Below are 21,605 nucleotides of genomic sequence, written 5' to 3' on the forward strand. Positions count from 1 at the left end.
AGAAGCTGTAGCTGTGCAAGGGTTAAACAGCGTTGGTCAAAAGATTTGTCACTTGAACCTCACACAGGGTGGTCACTTACATATCACCCACTTGCAGTTTGTCTTGACCAACAAGCATTTGGGTATGAAAATGGTGGTAAAGCGGGCAGACACCAGATTTCATCATTTTGAATAGGAAGCTGTAGCTGTGCAAGGGTTAAACAGCGTTGGTCAAAAGATTTGATACTTGAAACTCACACAGGGTGGTCACTTACATATCACCCACTTGCAGTTTGTCTTGACCAACAAGCATTTGGGCATGAAAATGGTGGCAAGGCGGGCACAAACACCAGATTTCATCATTTTGAATAAGAAGCTGTAGTTCTGCAAGGGTTAAACAGCGTTGGTCAAAAGATTTGACACTTTAAACTCACACAGGGTGGTCACTTACATATCACCCACTTGCAGTTTGTCTTGACCAACAAGCATTTGGGCATGAAAATGGTGGTAAAGCGGGCACAGACACCAGATTTCATCATTTTGAATAAGAAGCTGTAGCTGTGCAAGGGTTAAACAGCGTTGGTCAAAAGATTTGACACTTGAACCTCACACAGGGTGGTCACTTACATATCACCCACTTGCAGTTTGTCTTGACCAACAAGCATTTGGGCATGAAAATGGTGGTAAAGCGGGCACAGACACCAGATTTCATCATTTTGAATAAGAAGCTGTAGCTGTGCAAGGGTTAAACAGCGTTGGTCAAAAGATTTGACACTTGAACCTCACACAGGGTGGTCACTTACATATCACCCACTTGCAGTTTGTCTTGACCAACAAGCATTTGGGCATGAAAATGGTGGTAAAGCGGGCACAGACACCAGATTTCATCATTTTGAATAAGAAGCTGTAGCTGTGCAAGGGTTAAACAGCGTTGGTCAAAAGATTTGATACTTGAAACTCACACAGGGTGGTCACTTACATATCACCCACTTGCAGTTTGTCTTGACCAACAAGCATTTGGGCATGAAAATGGTGGTAAAGCGGGCACAGACACCAGATTTCATCATTTTGAATAAGAAGCTGTAGCTGTGCAAGGGTTAAACAGCGTTGGTCAAAAGATTTGACAATTGAACCTCACACAGGGTGGTCACTTACATATCACCTACTTGCAGTTTGTCTTGACCAACTAGCATTTGGGCATGAAAATGGTGGTAAAGCGGGCACAGACACCAGATTTCATCATTTTGAATAAGAAGCTGTAGCTGTGCAAGGGTTAAACAGCGTTGGTCAAAAGATTTGATACTTGAAACTCACACAGGGTGGTCACTTACATATCACCCACTTGCAGGTTGCCTTGACCAACAAGCATTTGGGCATGAAAATGGTGGTAAAGCGGGCACAGACACCAGATTTCATCATTTTGAATAAGAAGCTGTAGCTGTGCAAGGGTTAAACAGCGTTGGTCAAAGATTTGATACTTGAAACTCACACAGGGTGGTCACTTACATATCACCCACTTGCAGTTTGTCTTGACCAACAAGCATTTGGGCATGAAAATGGTGGTAAAGCGGGCACAGACACCAGATTTCATCATGTTGAATAAAAAGCTGTAGCTGTGCAAGGGTTAAACAGCGTTGGTCAAAAGATTTGACACTTGAACCTTACACAGGGTGGTCACTTACATATCACCCACTTGCAGTTTGTCTTGACCAACAAGCATTTGGGCATGAAAATGGTGGTAAAGCGGGCACAGACACCAGATTTCATCATTTTGAATAAGAAGCTGTAGCTGTGCAAGGGTTAAACAGCATAGGTCAACAGATTTGACACTTGAAACCCATACAGGGTGGTCACTTACATATCACCCACATGCAATTTGCCTTGACCAACAAGCATTTGGGTATGGAAATGGTGGTAAAGCGGGCACAGGCACCAGATTTCATCATTTTGAATAAGAAGCTGTAGTTCTGCAAGGGTTAAACAGCGTTGGTCAAAAGATTTGACACTTGAAACTCACACAGGGTGGTCACTTACATATCACCCACTTGCAATTTGCCTTGACCAACAAGCATTTGATGAAGCCGCCGAGCTACTGAAGGCGGGGAAACGCATCTGTACGTCTCCAAAACACACGGGATACAGCTTTCAAATACCACATCCGCTGGCCAGCGTGTTGCAGACCCCACAAAGCCATTAGAAGGGGGACGGAGTGCTATAAAGGCAATGTATATGTACTCCAGATAAGGCTGCCGGGAGGAGCTCCAGCCGGGAGGAATACCATCAACTCCGCTGATTAACTGAGGTTATTCCAATTTCCATATTGGCATATATGGTAAACTAACCTGATATGAGCATTTGCATGATGTCTACTAATACTGCATGAATACGCATGAACTGTGTCTATTAACTCAGCGAGAGTTTTCAGCGAAGTATAATTATAAAGCTGAAGGACGCCTAAAGGCTAATTAACAACTCTAACAGCTAACAACTCTCAGGTGCTGGATATTAAACACTTTAGGTGCTACCTAGTGTTATTGAGACTTAAGCAAAGGAGACTTTGTTACAGATAAATTCTGCAGCCTATTCCAGGTGATACATAGTCCCACAGCAGTATAAGATAAAGAGACTTTGGGGTATATTTACTAAGATTCGTATTTTCCCGTTTGAGGTCAAAGTTCAATCACGAATGACATCGAAAGTGTAAATATGCAACTTTTTGAATTTATTACGACTAATTTACTAAGCTGCCGTATTCTGCATTTTCGGTTTTACCGATGTCGATGTCATTCGTTTTTTAGGCAGTGTTTTACGTGAGTGACTTGTAAAACACTGCCGACTTTAATACAATGAATCTCGGCCGGATCTGAGAGATCCGTGCTGGGCTTCATTGTGCACCTTTATTAAAAAAAAAAACAGTGTTAAAATAAAATAAAAAATTGTGTGGGATTCCCCCTCCTAAGCAAAACCAGCCTCGGGCTCTTTGAGCCGATCCTGGTTGCAAAAATATGGGGGGAAAAATGATAGAGGTTCCCCCATATTTAAACAACCAGCACCGGGCTCTGCGCCTGTTCCTGGTTCCAAAAATACGGGGGACAAAAAGCGTAGGGGTCCCCCGTATTTCTGAAACCAGCACCGGGCTCCACTAGCCAGATACATAATGCCACAGCCGGGGTACACTTTTATATAGCTCCCGGCGGCCCTGGCATTACATAACCAACTAGTCACCCCTGGCCGGGGTACCCTGGAGGAGTGGGGACCCCTTCAATCAAGGGGTCCCCCCCCTCCAGCCACCCAAGGACCAGGGGTGAAGCCCAGGGCTGTCCCCCCCATCCAAGGGCTGCGGATGGGAGGCTGATAGCCGTTGTGTAAAAAAATGAATATTGTTTTTAGTAGCAGTACTACAAGTCCCAGCAAGCCTCCCCCGCAAGCTGGTACTTGGAGAACAACAAGTACCAGCATGCGGAGGAAAACCGGGCCCGCTGGTACCTGTAGTACTACTACTAAAAACATACCCCAATAAAAACATAAGACACACACCTTGAAAGTATAACTTTAATGCATACATACACACCTCCATATACACATACTTACCTATGTTCACACAAGGGTCGGTCCTCTTCTCCATGTAGAATCCATGGTGTACCTGTGGAAAAAATTATACACTTTCCCATCCCCTTCCCACTGATAAACATGCACGGATCTCATGGATCCCTGCATGCCTATCCAAACACGGGATAAAAAAGCAGGTCTGGTTTTTTTTAGCACTTTTTTACGAATTGTATTTCTGCACGGCAGTGTTTGGCTATTGTCGGCAGTGTTTGTGATTTGCACTTTTTAGTAAATTCCCGATTTCTACCAAATTGCAGGCGTATTTGACCGATGGTGTATTGATTCGGGATTTTTTCCAAGGACTTCCAAAATATTACGAATGCCCTCATCACTGCCGAGATTTTTTGCTTAGTAAATTACCGAAATGACACTTTGAAGAAAAAACGGCATCTCGGTCAAAATCGGGACCTTAGTAAATATACCCCTTTGTTGCAGAATAGTCTGTGGTGGTAGATTTTGTCATTTATATATCTAATAATTTTTAGACTATGGAGCATATTTTATATGTGTGAATGGTGCTGGCCAGTATCAAATGGTTTGTTATATGTGATATAAAAAGTTTTTTCTTTTAAATAAAAAACAAAATATATCTACTACAGATTTCTAGCGCTTTTCCATTTGTTTTTTGGGCATGAAAATGGTGGTAAAGCGGGCACAGACACCAGATTTCATCATTTTGAATAAGAAGCTGTAGTTCTGCATAGTGATGAGCGGGTTCGGTTCCTCGGAATCCGAAGCCCCCCGAACTTCACCCATTTTACACGGTTCCGAGGCAAACTCGGATCCTCCCGCCTTGCTCGGTTAACCCGAGTGCGCCCGAACGTCATCATCCCGCTGTCGGATTCTCGCGAGATTCGTATTCTATATAAGGAGCCGCGCGTCGCCGCCATTTTCACTCGTGCATTGGAGATGAAAGGGAGAGGACGTGGCTGGCGTTCTCTCAGTTTGTTCAGTGTGCTGCAAATATCTGCTCAGTGAGCTGCAAATATCTGTGCTCAGTGTGCTGCAAATATCTACGTTCTCTGCCTGAAAAACGCTCCATATCTGTGCTCAGGGTGCTTTATTGTGGGGACTGGGGACCACCAGTATTATATAGGAGGAGGACAGTGCAGAGTTTTGCTGACCAGTGACAACCAGTATTATACGTTCTCTGCCTGAAAAACGCTCCATATCTGTGCTGCATTGTAGTATATAGGAGTACAGTGCATAATTTTGCTGACCACCAGTATATAATAGCAGTACGGTACAATAGGCCACTGCTCTACCTACCTCTGTGTCGTCAAGTATACTATCCATCCATACCTGTGGTGCATTTAATTTTTTTTGTGCAGTATATATATAGTAGTAGGACAGTGCATCATTTTGCTGACCACCAGTATATAATATATAGCAGTACGGTACAGTAGGCCACTGCCCTACCTACCTCTGTGTCGTCAAGTATACTAGCCATCCATACCTGTGGTGCATTTAAGTTTTTGTGCGCAGTATATATATAGTAGTAGGACAGTGCATCATTTTGCTGACCACCAGTATATAATATATAGCAGTACGGTACAGTAGGCCACTGCTCTACCTACCTCTGTGTCGTCAAGTATACTATCCATCCATACCTGTGGTGCATTTAAGTTTTTGTGCGCAGTATATATATAGTAGTAGGACAGTGCATCATTTTGCTGACCACCAGTATGTAATATATAGCAGTATGGTACAGTAGGCCACTGCTCTACCTACCTCTGTGTCGTCAAGTATACTAGCCATCCATACCTGTGGTGCAGTTAAGTTTTTGTGCGCAGTATATATAGTAGTAGGCCATTGCTATTGATATATTACTGGCATATAATTCCACACATTAAAAAATGGAGAACAAAAATGTGGAGGTTAAAATAGGGAAAGATCAAGATCCACTTCCACCTCGTCATGGCCGAGACGATGAAATGCCATCAACGTCGTCTGCCAAGGCCGATGCCCAATGTCATAGTAGAGAGCATTTAAAATCCAAAAAACAAAAGTTCAGTAAAATGACCCAAAAATCAAAATTGAAAGCGTCTGATGAGAAGCGTAAACTTGCCAATATGCCATTTACGACACGGAGTGGCAAGGAACGGCTGAGGCCCTGGCCTATGTTCATGGCTAGTGGTTCAGATTCACATGAGGATGGAAGCACTCATCCTCTCGCTAGAAAACTGCAGTGCCACTCCTAGATGGGCCAGGTGTTTGTGTCGGCCACTTGGGTCGTTTAGCTTAGTCACACAGCTAGCTCATTGCGCCTCTTTTTTTCTTTGCATCATGTGCTGTTTGGGGACTATTTTTTTGAAGTGCCATCCTGTCTGACACTGCAGTGCCACTCCTAGATGGGCCAGGTGTTTGTGTCAGCCACTTGGGTCGTTTAGCTTAGTCACACAGCTAGCTCATTGCGCCTCTTTTTTTCTTTGCATCATGTGCTGTTTGGGGACTATTTTTTTGAAGTGCCATCCTGCCTGACACTGCAGTGCCACTCCTAGATGGGCCAGGTGTTTGTGTCGACCACTTGTGTCGCTTAGCTTAGTCACACAGCGACCTTGGTGCGCCTCTTTTTTTCTTTGCATCATGTGCTGTTTGGGGACTATTTTTTTGAAGTGCCATCCTGTCTGACACATCAGTGCCACTCCTAGATGGGCCAGGTGTTTGTGTCGGCCACTTGGGTCGCTTAGCTTAGTCACACAGCTACCTCATTGCGCCTCTGTTTTTCTTTGCATCATGTGCTGTTTGGGGACTATTTTTTTGAAGTGCCATCCTGTCTGACACATCAGTGCCACTCCTAGATGGGCCAGGTGTTTGTGTCGGCCACTTGGGTCGCTTAGCTTAGTCACACAGCTACCTCATTGCGCCTCTGTTTTTCTTTGCATCATGTGCTGTTTGGGGACTATTTTTTGAAGTGCCATCCTGTCTGACACTGCAGTGCCACTCCTAGATGGGCTAGGTGTTTGTGTCGGCCGCTTGTTTCGCTTAGCTTAGTTACACAGCTACCTCATTGCGCCTCTTTTTTTCTTTGCATCATGTGCTGTTTTGGGGACTATTTTTTTGAAGTGCCATCCTGTCTGACACTTCAGTGCCACTCCTAGATGGGCCAGGTGTTTGTGTCGGCCACTTGGGTCGCTTAGCTTAGTCATCCAGCGACCTCGGTGCAAATTTTAGGACTAAAAATAATATTGTGAGGTGTGAGGTGTTCAGAATAGACTGAAAATGAGTGGAAATTATGGTTATTGAGGTTAATAATACTATGGGATCAAAATTACCCCCACATTTTATGATTTAAGCTGTTTTTGAGGGTTTTTTTTGTAAAAAACAAAACAGAATCCAAAACACACCCGAATCCGACAAAAAAATTTCAGGGAGGTTTTGCCAAAACGCGTCTGAATCCAAAACACGGCCGCGGAACCGAATCCAAAGCCAAATCACAAAACCCGAAAAATGTCCGGTGAACATCACTATGCACAACTACAGCTTCTTATTCAAAATGATGAAATCTGGTGTCTGTGCCCGCTTTACCACCATTTTCATGCCCAAATGCTTGTTGGTCAAGGAAAATTGCAGGTGGGTGATATGTAAGTGACCACCCTGAGTGAGTTTCAAGTGTCAAATCTTTTGACCAACGCTGTTTAACCCTTGCGCAACTACAGCTTCTTATTCAAAATGATGAAATCTGGTGTCTGTACCCACTTTACCACCATTTCCATGCCAAAATGCTTGTTGGTCAAGGCAAATTGCATGTGGGTGATATGTAAGTGACCACCCTGTGTGAGTTTCAAGTGTCAAATCTGTTGACCAACGCTGTTTAACCCTTGCACAACTACAGCTTCTTATTCAAAATGATGAAATTAGGTGTCTGTGCCCGCCTTGCCACCATTTTCATGCCCAAATGTTTGTTGGTCAAGGCAAATTGCAAGTGGGTGATATGTAAGTGACCACCCTGTGTGAGTTTCAAGTATCAAATCTTTTGACCAACGCTGTTTAACCCTTGCACAGCTACAGCTTCTTATTCAAAATGATGAAATCTGGTGTCTGTGCCCGCTTTACCACCATTTTCATGCCCAAATGCTTGTTGGTCAAGACAAACTGCAAGTGGGTGATATGTAAGTGACCACCCTGTGTGAGGTTCAAGTGACAAATCTTTTGACCAACGCTGTTTAACCCTTGCACAGCTACAGCTTCTTATTCAAAATGATGAAATCTGGTGTCTGTGCCCGCTTTACCACCATTTTCATGCCCAAATGCTTGTTGGTCAAGGAAAATTGCAGGTGGGTGATATGTAAGTGACCACCCTGTGTGAGGTTCAAGTGTCAAATCTTTTGACCAACGCTTGTTTAACCCTTGCAGAACTACAGCTTCTTATTCAAAATGATGAAATCTGGTGTCTGTGCCCGCTTTACCACCATTTCCATGCCCAAATGCTTGTTGGTCATGACAAACTGCAAGTGGGTGATATGTAAGTGACCACCCTGTGTGAGTTTCAAGTGTCAAATCTTTTGACCAACGCTTGTTTAACCCTTGCAGAACTACAGCTTCTTATTCAAAATGATGAAATCTGGTGTCTGTGCCCACCTAGCCACCATTTTCATGCCCAAATGCTTGCTGGTCAAGGCAACTTGCAAGTGGGTGATATGTAAGTGACCACTCTGTGTGAGGTTCAAGTGTCAAATCTTTTGACCAACGCTGTTTAACCCTTGCACAGCTACAGCTTCTTATTCAAAATGATGAAATCTGGTGTCTGTGCCCGCTTTACCACCATTTTCATGCCCAAATGCTTGTTGGTCAAGACAAAATGCATGTGGGTGATGTGTAAGTGACCACCCTGTGTGAGTTTCAAGTGTCAAATCTGTTAACCAATGCTGTTTAACCCTTGCACAACTACAGCTTCTTATTCAAAATGATGAAATCTGGTGTCTGTGCCCGCCTTGCCACCATTTTCATGCCCAAATGCTTGTTGGTAAAGGCAACTTGCAAGTGGGTGATATGTAAGTGACCACCCTGTGTGAGTTTCAAGTATCAAATCTTTTGACCAACGCTGTTTAACCCTTGCACAGCTACAGCTTCTTATTCAAAATGATGAAATCTGGTGTCTGTGCCCGCTTTACCACCATTTTCATGCCCAAATGCTTGTTGGTCAAGACAAACTGCAAGTGGGTGATATGTAAGTGACCACCCTGTGTGAGCTTCAAGTGTCAAATCTTTTGACCAACGCTGTTTAACCCTTGCACAACTACAGCTTCTTATTCAAAATGATGAAATCTGGTGTCTGTGCCCGCCTTGCCACCATTTTCATGCCCAAATGCTTGTTGGTCAAGGCAAATTGCAAGTGGGTGATATGTAAGTGACCACCCTGTGTGAGTTTCAAGTATCAAATCTTTTGACCAACGCTGTTTAACCCTTGCACAGCTACAGCTTCTTATTCAAAATGATGAAATCTGGTGTCTGTGCCCGCTTTACCACCATTTTCATGCCCAAATGCTTGTTGGTCAAGACAAACTGCAAGTGGGTGATATGTAAGTGACTACCCTGTGTGAGCTTCAAGTGTCAAATCTTTTGACCAACGCTGTTTAACCCTTGCACAACTACAACTTCTTATTCAAAATGATGAAATCTGGTGTCTGTGCCCGCCTTGCCACCATTTTCATGCCCAAATGCTTGTTGGTCAAGGCAAATTGCAAGTGGGTGATATGTAAGTGACCACCCTGTGTGAGTTTCAAGTATCAAATCTTTTGACCAACGCTGTTTAACCCTTGCACAGCTACAGCTTCTTATTCAAAATGATGAAATCTGGTGTCTGTGCCCGCTTTACCACCATTTTCATGCCCAAATGCTTGTTGGTCAAGACAAACTGCAAGTGGGTGATATGTAAGTGACCACCCTGTGTGAGTTTCAAGTGTCAATTCTGTTGACAAATGCTGTTTAACCCTTGCACAACTACAGCTTCTTATTCAAAATGATGAAATCTGGTGTCTGTGCCCGCCTTGCCACCATTTTCATGCCCAAATGCTTGTTGGTAAAGGAAAATTGCAAGTGGGTGATATGTAAGTGACCACCCTGTGTGAGTTTCATGTATCAAATCTTTTGACCAACGCTGTTTAACCCTTGCACAGCTACAGCTTCTTATTCAAAATGATGAAATCTGGTGTCTGTGCCCGCTTTACCACCATTTTCATGCCCAAATGCTTGTTGGTCAAGACAAACTGCAAGTGGGTGATATGTAAGTGACCACCCTGTGTGAGCTTCAAGTGTCAAATCTTTTGACCAACGCTGTTTAACCCTTGCACAACTACAACTTCTTATTCAAACTGATGAAATCTGGTGTCTGTGCCCGCCTTGCCACCATTTTCATGCCCAAATGCTTGTTGGTCAAGGCAAATTGCAAGTGGGTGATATGTAAGTGACCACCCTGTGTGAGTTTCAAGTATCAAATCTTTTGACCAACGCTGTTTAACCCTTGCACAGCTACAGCTTCTTATTCAAAATGATGAAATCTGGTGTCTGTGCCCGCTTTACCACCATTTTCATGCCCAAATGCTTGTTAGTCAAGACAAACTGCAAGTGGGTGATATGTAAGTGACCACCCTGTGTGAGGTTCAAGTGTCAAATCTTTTGACCAACGCTGTTTAACCCTTGCACAGCTACAGCTTCTTATTCAAAATGATGAAATCTGGTGTCTGTGCCCGCTTTACCACCATTTTCATGCCCAAATGCTTGATGCTGAAGACAAACTGCAAGTGGGTGATATGTAAGTGACCACCCTGTGTGAGTTTCAAGTATCAAATCTTTTGACCAACGCTGTTTAACCCTTGCACAGCTACAGCTTCTTATTCAAAATGATGAAATCTGGTGTCTGTGCCCGCTTTACCACCATTTTCAAGCCCAAATGCTTGTTGGTCAAGACAAACTGCAAGTGGGTGATATGTAAGTGACCACCCTGTGTGAGGTTCAAATGACAAATCTTTTGACCAACGCTGTTTAACCCTTGCACAGCTACAGCTTCTTATTCAAAATGATGAAATCTGGTGTCTGTGCCCGCCTTACCACCATTTTCATGCCCAAATGCTTGTTGGTCAAGACAAACTGCAAGTGGGTGATATGTAAGTGACCACCCTGTGTGAGTTTCAAGTGTCAAATCTGTTGACCAACGCTGTTTAACCCTTGCACAACTACAGCTTCTTATTCAAAATGATGAAATCTGGTGTCTGTGCCCGCTTTACCGCCATTTTCATGCCCAAATGCTTGCTGGTCAAGACAAACTGCAAGTGGGTGATATGTAAGTGACCACCCTGTGTGAGGTTCAAGTGACAAATCTTTTGACCAACGCTGTTTAACCCTTGCACAGCTACAGCTTCTTATTCAAAATGATGAAATCTGGTGTCTGTGCCCGCTTTACCACCATTTTCATGCCCAAATGCTTGTTGGTCAAGACAAACTGCAAGTGGGTGATATGTAAGTGACCACCCTGTGTGAGGTTCAAGTGTCAAATCTTTTGACCAACGCTGTTTAACCCTTGCACAGCTACAGCTTCTTATTCAAAATGATGAAATCTGGTGTCTGTGCCCGCTTTACCACCATTTTCATGCCCAAATGCTTGTTGGTCAAGACAAACTGCAAGTGGGTGATATGTAAGTGACCACCCTGTGTGAGTTTCAAGTGTCAAATCTTTTGACCAACGCTGTTTAACCCTTGCACAGCTACAGCTTCTTATTCAAAATGATGAAATCTGGTGTCTGTGCCCGCTTTACCACCATTTTCATGCCCAAATGCTTGATGGTGAAGACAAACTGCAAGTGGGTGATATGTAAGTGACCACCCTGTGTGAGTTTCAAGTATCAAATCTTTTGACCAACGCTGTTTAACCCTTGCACAGCTACAGCTTCTTATTCAAAATGATGAAATCTGGTGTCTGTGCCCGCTTTACCACCATTTTCATGCCCAAATGCTTGTTGGTCAAGACAAACTGCAAGTGGGTGATATGTAAGTGACCACCCTGTGTGAGGTTCAAGTGTCAAATCTTTTGACCAACGCTGTTTAACCCTTGCACAGCTACAGCTTCTTATTCAAAATGATGAAATCTGGTGTCTGTGCCCGCTTTACCACCATTTTCATGCCCAAATGCTTGTTGGTCAAGACAAACTGCAAGTGGGTGATATGTAAGTGACCACCCTGTGTGAGGTTCAAGTGTCAAATCTTTTGACCAACGCTGTTTAACCCTTGCACAGCTACAGCTTCTTATTCAAAATGATGAAATCTGGTGTCTGTGCCCGCTTTACCACCATTTTCATGCCCAAATGCTTGTTGGTCAAGACAAACTGCAAGTGGGTGATATGTAAGTGACCACCCTGTGTGAGGTTCAAGTGTCAAATCTTTTGACCAACCTGTTTAACCCTTGCACAGCTACAGCTTCTTATTCAAAATGATGAAATCTGGTGTCTGTGCCCGCTTTACCACCATTTTCATGCCCAAATGCTTGTTGGTCAAGACAAACTGCAAGTGGGTGATATGTAAGTGACCACCCTGTGTGAGTTTCAAGTGTCAAATCTTTTGACCAACGCTGTTTAACCCTTGCACAGCTACAGCTTCTTATTCAAAATGATGAAATCTGGTGTCTGTGCCCGCTTTACCACCATTTTCATGCCCAAATGCTTGATGGTGAAGACAAACTGCAAGTGGGTGATATGTAAGTGACCACCCTGTGTGAGTTTCAAGTATCAAATCTTTTGACCAACGCTGTTTAACCCTTGCACAGCTACAGCTTCTTATTCAAAATGATGAAATCTGGTGTCTGTGCCCGCTTTACCACCATTTTCATGCCCAAATGCTTGTTGGTCAAGACAAACTGCAAGTGGGTGATATGTAAGTGACCACCCTGTGTGAGGTTCAAGTGTCAAATCTTTTGACCAACGCTGTTTAACCCTTGCACAGCTACAGCTTCTTATTCAAAATGATGAAATCTGGTGTCTGTGCCCGCTTTACCACCATTTTCATGCCCAAATGCTTGTTGGTCAAGACAAACTGCAAGTGGGTGATATGTAAGTGACCACCCTGTGTGAGGTTCAAGTGTCAAATCTTTTGACCAACGCTGTTTAACCCTTGCACAGCTACAGCTTCTTATTCAAAATGATGAAATCTGGTGTCTGTGCCCGCTTTACCACCATTTTCATGCCCAAATGCTTGTTGGTCAAGACAAACTGCAAGTGGGTGATATGTAAGTGACCACCCTGTGTGAGGTTCAAGTGTCAAATCTTTTTACCAACGCTGTTTAACCCTTGCACAGCTACAGCTTCTTATTCAAAATGATGAAATCTGGTGTCTGTGCCCGCTTTACCACCATTTCCATGCCCAAATCATTTTTGTTTAATGCAAAATGTCATGTAAATTGGTGTAAGGGACACCATTTGAAGTTTATGCAATGTTAACTTAGTGATCTATCCTTATTTAATTTATTTTAATATAATAATTTCTGAATAAGAAGCTGGAGCCGAATAAGAAGTGAATAAGAAGCTGGAGCCGAATAAGAAGTGAATAAGAAGCTGGCCGAATAAGAAGCTAACTTCAGCCTCGTGCAGAATTAAAGGAATTCTACATTGTGGATATAATGTATCTTTAATACAATGCAGTTTATATTAACGATTTATATAATGCCCCAGTTACTGTATATTATACTTTCTATGATCTTCCACTCATCCCTTTTCTATGGCTGCTATTTACAAGCACTTACTGCAGTACCTGCCTCTTCTGCAGTCACAATCACCGCTAGGTTTATCAGTATACAATACTGCCATCTTGTGGAATATATGTGAAAAGACATGCACATTCCTTATGTCAGTCTAATCCTATCACTTTAGTGTATAAAAGGAACATACAGGGTTCAGGGTTGGAAAGTAAAAGGTTCCCCAACTCGTCCAGGCCCCAAGCTGGATAATGCTGTGTGTAATTTAGTAGGGTCAGTGAGGACTTTTATTTTACGGATATCCTTCACTGTTTTTGATGACGCTAAAACGTCAGCACGTTTCTTCTGTCAGTCGGCAACAATGGGAAGAATATAAACAATTCCCACATAAATCTGAAGGACACAAGAAAATACATTTATTAACTTGCAGCTGTGTAGATAGAGATAGTAACGCTCAGTCTACATTGTACATCGCGGTGGCATGTTCTGGCGCTATATAATTAACTGTGATGTTTGGTGCAGTAAGTAGTAACGCGCCTGTTTCTGCAAATTCACCTTCTCCTTATGGATTTGGGGAACAAGATGGAGCAGGGCTGGAGGTGGGAAGTGTATGCTCATACAGGAGACTGGGGGCATTTATTTCTGAGTACAGGCTACGGCATGACGCTTCTAATTTGCACACACATGTAAACAATTTATGAGCTATATCCTAATAACACATTATATTCCATTATTGGTGACAGGGAAGCCGATCAAAGCCAAAACCAGGGGATTCAGGGCTTAATCCATGTGTGTACGCAGCGGCCGATGTTTGCGTAGCTTAATGAGTATCAGCAGACTGCGCACGTGCCGCCATCACACTGCGCACCTGCCTAGGTACCTTTGCTACCATGTACTGACATGTTATACGCAGAGTGATTGACAAGAATGGATCGTTTCAGGGGAGGTAATGTGGGAGTGGCTGCACAGGTGTGTCACGGCCGTCTTCGGGGTGTGTATCTGCCTTCAGCTGCGATCATGTATGTAGAGAAACATAGCGCCAGCGTTGCTACTGCCGCGGCCAGTCTGTGTAGCCATCGGTCAGCCCTAGGAGTTGATGTTCTGCGTCACTGCGTCGGTGCTGCATATGAGTCATAGGAGGATTTACCACAAGGCAACCAAAGTGGCTGCTTAGGGCCCTGTTGGTCTCATGGGGCCCTGCTGGTCCCAGGGGGCCCATCGACAAGGCTGTATAAAGGGCATTTCTGGTAGACCACAAGCTTCATCGAAACTGTCCGAGAGCTGGGCTGGCTGATTACTCCCGGTAGGCTGTCGTGAGTACACAGCTGTTGGGTGCCGGCTCCAGCGGATGCCAGTGTCTCCAGTCCTGCAGTACTCTGCGTGTGACCAATCATGACACATGTGTATGACATCAGTTGCTTAGAGAGTGGAGCCGGGATGTGTCTTCCAGTGTACTTTATAACAGTATTTTTTTATTTTATAAAACATCCACCTGCTTCAAATTCCAATTAGGTGGGAGTGAGGGGGGGGGGGGGGGCTGGACGGTGTTATTTCAATTACAGAGTCTAAAGGTGGGTACACACTGGCCGATATATCGGCCGTTCTATTGAACGGCCAATATATCGCGGGTCCGTCGGCCAGTGTGTACGGGCGATATGTTTGTGAACTCCGTCGTTGACAGACATATTGCGTCGGCCCCGCAACACAGCCGACGGACAATATATCTACCGATATACTGGCGCATCACTGTGTGTGTACGGGCGACAGATCTGCAGATATATCTATCAGTGTGTACCCACCTTAACATCCGCCTGCTACAATCATGGCTGGGGGGAGGCACACACTGACTGGTGGTATATCAATATGCTGTTATACTGTATTATGAGTACTACCGTGTATGGGAGATGCCTGCTGCAATCATTGGGGCACTGACATATAATCAATACAGTCCCACTGCCTGAGGGGTGTAATAATGAGTATTATAAGGGATGGGGGACCTGCTGGGCTGCTACAATCAGTTAGTGGGGGAGAAACACTCATATATAATGCAGTCAACACTAATGTAATTGGGTGTAATAATAAGTATTATAAAGTATGGGTGCCTGCATTATATATCAGTGTCCCCCCCCCCTCACACACACACACACACACACACACACACACACACACACACACTGATTGTATTACATCCCCCATCCCTTATAATATCAATTACTGCACCCTCAGTCAGTGACTGTATGACTATATATCAGTGCCTTTAGTGTGACTCCATTATACGAGGATGACAATTAAGTTAGTGAACTTACCACCGTGCACTAGCGGATTTACTACTAGGCAACTAAAGCAGCCGCAAGGGCCCGGCAGGTCCCAGGGGGCTCGTCGACAGTTCATGGAGTCGGGAGGGCATTTCTGATTTCTGACAAAATGTCCAAGTGCTTGCCTGGCTGAATACTCCTGGCAGGCTGTCAGTGGCTAGATAGCTGCCAGGTGTGATTTTAAAGGCAGCACGGACGGTGTAATGGTTAGCATTACTGCCTCACAGCACTCACAAATTCAATTCTACCAGCGGTGTTCGGGGAGTTGGGGGGTGCTGTCATTGGCGGTGATGTCTGGGGGGGTTGTTGTCAGTGGTGGCTGTCACGGTGCGCTCCTACATTCCTGGAGCCCTTGGGCAACTGCCCATTAAGCTCATTGCAAAAGAAGGCTCTGCTACATTCAAACTTCTATTAATTCAGGGGCACCCACATAACAAAGAGGGGTGCATGATTATCAAATCATGTAGTACTTTAGTATGTATTGTCTGGTCATAACATGTGATCAGGAGCGGACCTTGGTGCAGGCAAGCAGTGCCTGCGCCCGGGGCTCTGCGGCCTGGGGGCGCGGCCGCAGTCACCCCGCAGGCACCGCTGCCTGCCCGCACCCCGCTCCTCCGGCTACAGCAGACGCAGTGGGCTGTGTGGGCGTCCGCTGCAGCCGGCTCCAGCGACAGACACTAGAGGTCAGTATTGACCTCTAGTGTCTGTGCGGCGCTACTATGGGAGAGACGTCATGACGTCTCTCCCATAGAGAGAAGCCGGCGGCCAGATGGAGCAGCAGCAGCGATCGGGAAGCAGGAGCGGGGCAGTGGTAAGTATTGTTTTGTTTTTTTTGTGTGTGTGCACAACTACTGGGGGCAAAGAAACGGGGCACAACTACTGGGGGCAAAGAAAGAGGGGGCACAACTACTGGGGACAAAGAAAGAGGGGGCACAACTACTGGAGGCAAAGAAAGAGGGGGCACAACTACTGGGGGCAAAGAAAGAGGGGGCACAACTACTGGGGCAAAGAAAGAGGGGGCACAGCTGCTGGGGGCAAAGAAACAGGGCACAACTACTGGGGGCAAAGAAAGAGGGGGCACAACTACTGGGGACAAAGAAACAGGGCACAACTACTGGGGGCAAAGAAAGAGGGGGCGCAACTAGTGGGGACAAAGAAACGGGGCACAACTACTGGGGGCAAAGAAAGAGGGGGCACAACTACTGGGGACAAAGAAACGGGGCACAACTACTGGGGACAAAGAAAGAGGGGGCACAACTACTGGGGACAAAGAAACGGGGCACAACTACTGGGGGCAAAGAAAGAGGGGGCACAACTACTGGGGACAAAGAAACGGGGCACAACTACTGGGGACAAAGAAAGAGGGGGCGCAACTACTGGGGACAAAGAAACGGGGCACAACTACTGGGGACAAAGAAAGAGGGGGCACAACTACTGGGGACAAAGAAACGGGGCACAACTACTGGGGACAAAGAAAGAGGGGGCACAACTACTGGGGACAAAGAAACGGGGCACAACTACTGGGGGCAAAGAAACGGGGCACAACTACTGGGGACAAAGAAAGAGGGGGAACAACTACTGGGGACAAAGAAACGGGGCACAACTACTGGGGACAAAGAAAGAGGGGGCACAACTACTGGGGACAAAGAAACGGGGCACAACTACTGGGGGCAAAGAAACGGGCACAACTGCCGGGAGCAAAGAAAGAGCGGGCACAACTGCTGGGGGCAAAGCAACTGAGGGGCACAACTGCTGGGGGCAAATCTGGGGGCACAGCTTCTGGGAGCATAACTGTGGCCATGCCCCTCCCCTATGAGGCCATGCCCCTATTTCTTTTGCGCGCACAAACTGTTTTGCCGGGGGGGGGGGTGGAAACTTTCGCACTGGGCGCCACAAGGTGTAGAACCGTCCCTGCATGTGATCACCAGGCAATATCACACTACATTATGGAAAACAAGGGGACAGGGGACATTTCCTATATCCCTATGCTCCATTAGTAGCTGTTGCCTGGTTACTTACTGCATGTGGCCCTGAAAACATCAACTGTCCATGAATCGGCCTTCGTCCTGCTTCTCCCCCCTGGACCATGACCCCTACTTATATCAGACGCCTCCTGCTGCATTACCATAACATATTACCATCCACACCTGAATTAGGACCATTGTGCCTCATCCTCTGTACAGGCGTCATATATAGGGAACGTTTATCCACTATCTGGTTTATCTAGTGAATCTCTTATTTGCACTACTTGTTACCTCTGAGATTCTGATAAAATCAAAACCATCTTTTTATACAAAGTTTTGTTTCCAGCAATCAGTAAATTGTTAAAGTTTGCAGTTTAACTTTCGCTATCACCTGCACTTAGCAGTATACTACGGTATCCCAACATGCTGTGAGGTTGGTGGTCGCAATGCGCTGTCTGGAACGCACGCCACGGCCACCGCACAGGAATTCCCTCCCATGTGCTCTCTGCTGTCAGTCTCCAGCTCAGCCTTGGTTCAATCAATGCTCACACTCCTCCTCAGTATACAGCTAAGGACAGGTGGTTATACCGCTGTGTACATCCATCTCCGTATCATTACTGTCCACTCACAGCCAGGAGTCTCTGTATACCCCCCCCCCCCTCCCACACCTCTCATGGGGACCGCTACTGTATATGACGTTTGATCTTCTGATCCTGCCACTCACACACCACCCAATCCCCTGCGGCAGAACGTTTAGCCACCTCTACCATGGCGCACTCCTCACTTGGGGCAGTTGGCAGTCTAAGGGGCATTGGAAAATAAAATGATGTGGTGTGCAGTGTAACTGTTATCAGAGCCGCAGCTAGACTTTTTGGTGCCCTGTGCCAGAAAGAGAATTGGCCCCACCCCCTCATTTCTCCAATAGGGACATAAGGCGCAGGCCTCGTGGGGAAGGGGCATGACAAAATTAATCCCAGAGACAGTGCATGCTATGATGCCCCTTCCCACATTTTGTTATACAGGTTGAGTATCCCATATCCAAATATTCCGAAATACGAAATATTCCGAAATACGGACTTTTTTGAACGAGAGTGAGATAGTGAAACCTTTGTTTTTTGATGACTCAATGTACACAAACTTTGTTTAATACACAAAGTTATTAAAAATATTGTATTAAATGACCTTCAGGCTGTGTGTATAAGGTGTATATGAAACATAAATGAATTGTGTGAATGTACACACACTTTGTTTAATGCACAAAGTTATAAAAAATATTGGCTAAAATTGCTTTCAGGCTATGTGTATAAGGTGTATATGTAACATAAATACATTCTGTGCTTAGATTTAGGTCCCATCACCATGATATCTCATTATGCTATGCAATTATTCCAAAATACGGAAAAATCCCATATCCAAAATACGTCTGGTCCCAAGCATTTTGGATAAGGGATACTCAACCTGTATTACACATACTCACTTTTACACTGCAAGAAAATGGATATGAACACAAATCCTCTTTATACCACATTTCTGCACTTAACTTGAGAGCTTGTTGTTATCTAGTTACAATACCTTTTATTAAATAACACATTTCAATATTATGCCATACCCAGGATTCAAACCTATAACCTGTCACATTCCAGTCAAACACCCTACTCATTGTTCTATTTGATCCTGCATAGAAACTCTGAGATTCCTAATAATATGAAGCTACTGGTACTTTGTAAAAAATAAAAATCAGCATTGTAATTGAGCAGATCTATGTAGTGTGCAGCCACACATCCATTCCCTTGCAGCCACACACTGCATAGATCTGCTTAGCTGCAATGCTGATAATTGTTTCATAAAGTACAAGGTAAGCTTCAAATAGTTACATTTCTGTAGCTTAGAATTCTCTACCTTTCTATGTAAGGGCAGATAGCTCAATGAATAGAGTGTCTGAGTGCAATGCCACAGGTGATGGGTTCGAATCCCGGGTATGTCAGCATCTTGGAATGTAATAAAGGACAGTGTGACTGAATATCAAAGAAATCTCAAGTTGAGTTGATGAATGCTGTATAGGTATTAGCGACAGAAGGCGTGGGGGTATTAGACAGGGGAGGTCAGGAGATGCTGGTCTTCAAAAAGGGGGGAAGCTGTAAGTGAAAGTAATTAAAACAGATAATTGACAAGTGCTGCCAACAGCGCCCCCTACCCTACAGCGCTATGTGCGGTGCCCCCTCCGCCCACACCTAGTTACTAGTTACGGCCCTGAATGTAATACTATATTAACTATTCTTCTCACCCATGTGGTGCAGCTGGATATTAAGATAAATGACCAGGCTGGGTAAGTAACTCGTAATGTGGTTATCCAGGCAAATCCTTCCGATATGGCTGGGTGACTTGAGGAGAGGGCTGACATACGTGGTGTGAGCAGTATAATGGCTTTCTCATGTCTGCAGGACGGTCAGACCCCGCTGTGATAATGAACGGACAGTTCTCTCATCCTGGAAATTGCCTGACAGGAAAGTGAGGATCTTCTAAACCAATTACTCGCTAAATACAGAGGAAATTAAATCTCCGTTGTTGTCAGTAACGAGGGCTCGGAGAGGAATAATCATGGGAAACTATACAAAGGTCTATCAGGTCACAGTAATAATTAGAAATGTTTTAAATCAGCTATGGAGAGGAGTTATTAGCAGACATGTAGAGCAGGGCCACGCTTCTCGCCGTTCCGCTAATTCAGCGGCTTTCAATTATATCTATGTCATCAAAGTGTGGAGAGAGATAAAATGGGGAGAGATAAGGCACCAGCCAATCAGCTCCTAGCTGCCATGTTATAGGCTGTGTGTGGAAAATGACAGTAAGGAGCTGATTGGCTGCTACTTTATTTCTCTCTCCATGGTATGATACATCTCCCCCACAGTACGGTAATTATTTGTCCATAAATAGAATCAAAGCAGTGTACTCTGGTCATATCATTATAGACATGCTGCGCCCTATAAATAACGCTTCAAAATAATAATAATATATTGGCCCTCATTCCGAGTTGATCGGTCGCATTGCGAATTTAGCAGAGTTACACACGCTAAGCCGCCGCCTACTGGGAGTGAATCTTAGCTTCTTAAAATTGCGACCGATGTATTCGCAATATTGCGATTACTAACTACTTAGCAGTTTCTGAGTAGCTCCAGACTTACTCTGCCTGTGCGATCATTTCAGTGCTTGTCGTTCATGGTTGACGTCACAAACACACCCAGCGTTCGCCCAGGCACTCCCACCGTTTCCCCGGCCACTCCTGCGTTTTTTCCGGAAACGGTAGCGTTTTCAGCCACACGCCCCTGAAACGCCGTGTTTCCGCCCAGTAACACCCATTTCCTGTCAATCACATTACGATCGCCGGAGCGAAGAAAAAGCCGTGAGTAAAATTACTTTCTTCATAGTAAAGTTACTTGGCGCAGTCGCAGTGCGAACATTGCGCATGCGTACTAAGCGGATTTTCACTGCGATGCGATGAAAAATACCGAGCGAACAACTCGGAATGAGGGCCATTATCTGCATTTACACAGGAAAGCAAATGATGGGGTGAAGCACTCTTACCTGGTAAGTTGCAGATCAACCCGGGTATTTCCCCGTGTGAAAGGGTCAACCAGGGTTGCAATTGGAGGGTCTTTGACCCTGGTAAAAACTAGAGATGAGCGGGTTCGGTTTCTCTGAATCCGAACCCGCACGAACTTCATGTTTTTTTTCACGGGTCCGAGCGACTCGGATCTTCCCGCCTTGCTCGGTTAACCCGAGCGCGCCCGAACGTCATCATGACGCTGTCGGATTCTCGCGAGACTCGGATTCTATATAAGGAGCCGCGCGTCGCCGCCATTTTCACACGTGCATTGAGATTGATAGGGAGAGGACGTGGCTGGCGTCCTCTCCATTTAGATTAGGAGAGAGAGAGAGAGATTGACCTGAGGCTGATACTGTAGAAGAGAGTGCAGAGTTTAGTGACTGACCACAGTGACCACCAGCAGTGCAGTTGTTTTATTTAATATATCCGTTCTCTGCCTGAAAAAAACGGTACAC

This window comes from Pseudophryne corroboree, chromosome 1 (assembly GCF_028390025.1).
Source record: "Pseudophryne corroboree isolate aPseCor3 chromosome 1, aPseCor3.hap2, whole genome shotgun sequence".
Classification (NCBI taxonomy): Eukaryota; Metazoa; Chordata; class Amphibia; order Anura; family Myobatrachidae; genus Pseudophryne; species Pseudophryne corroboree.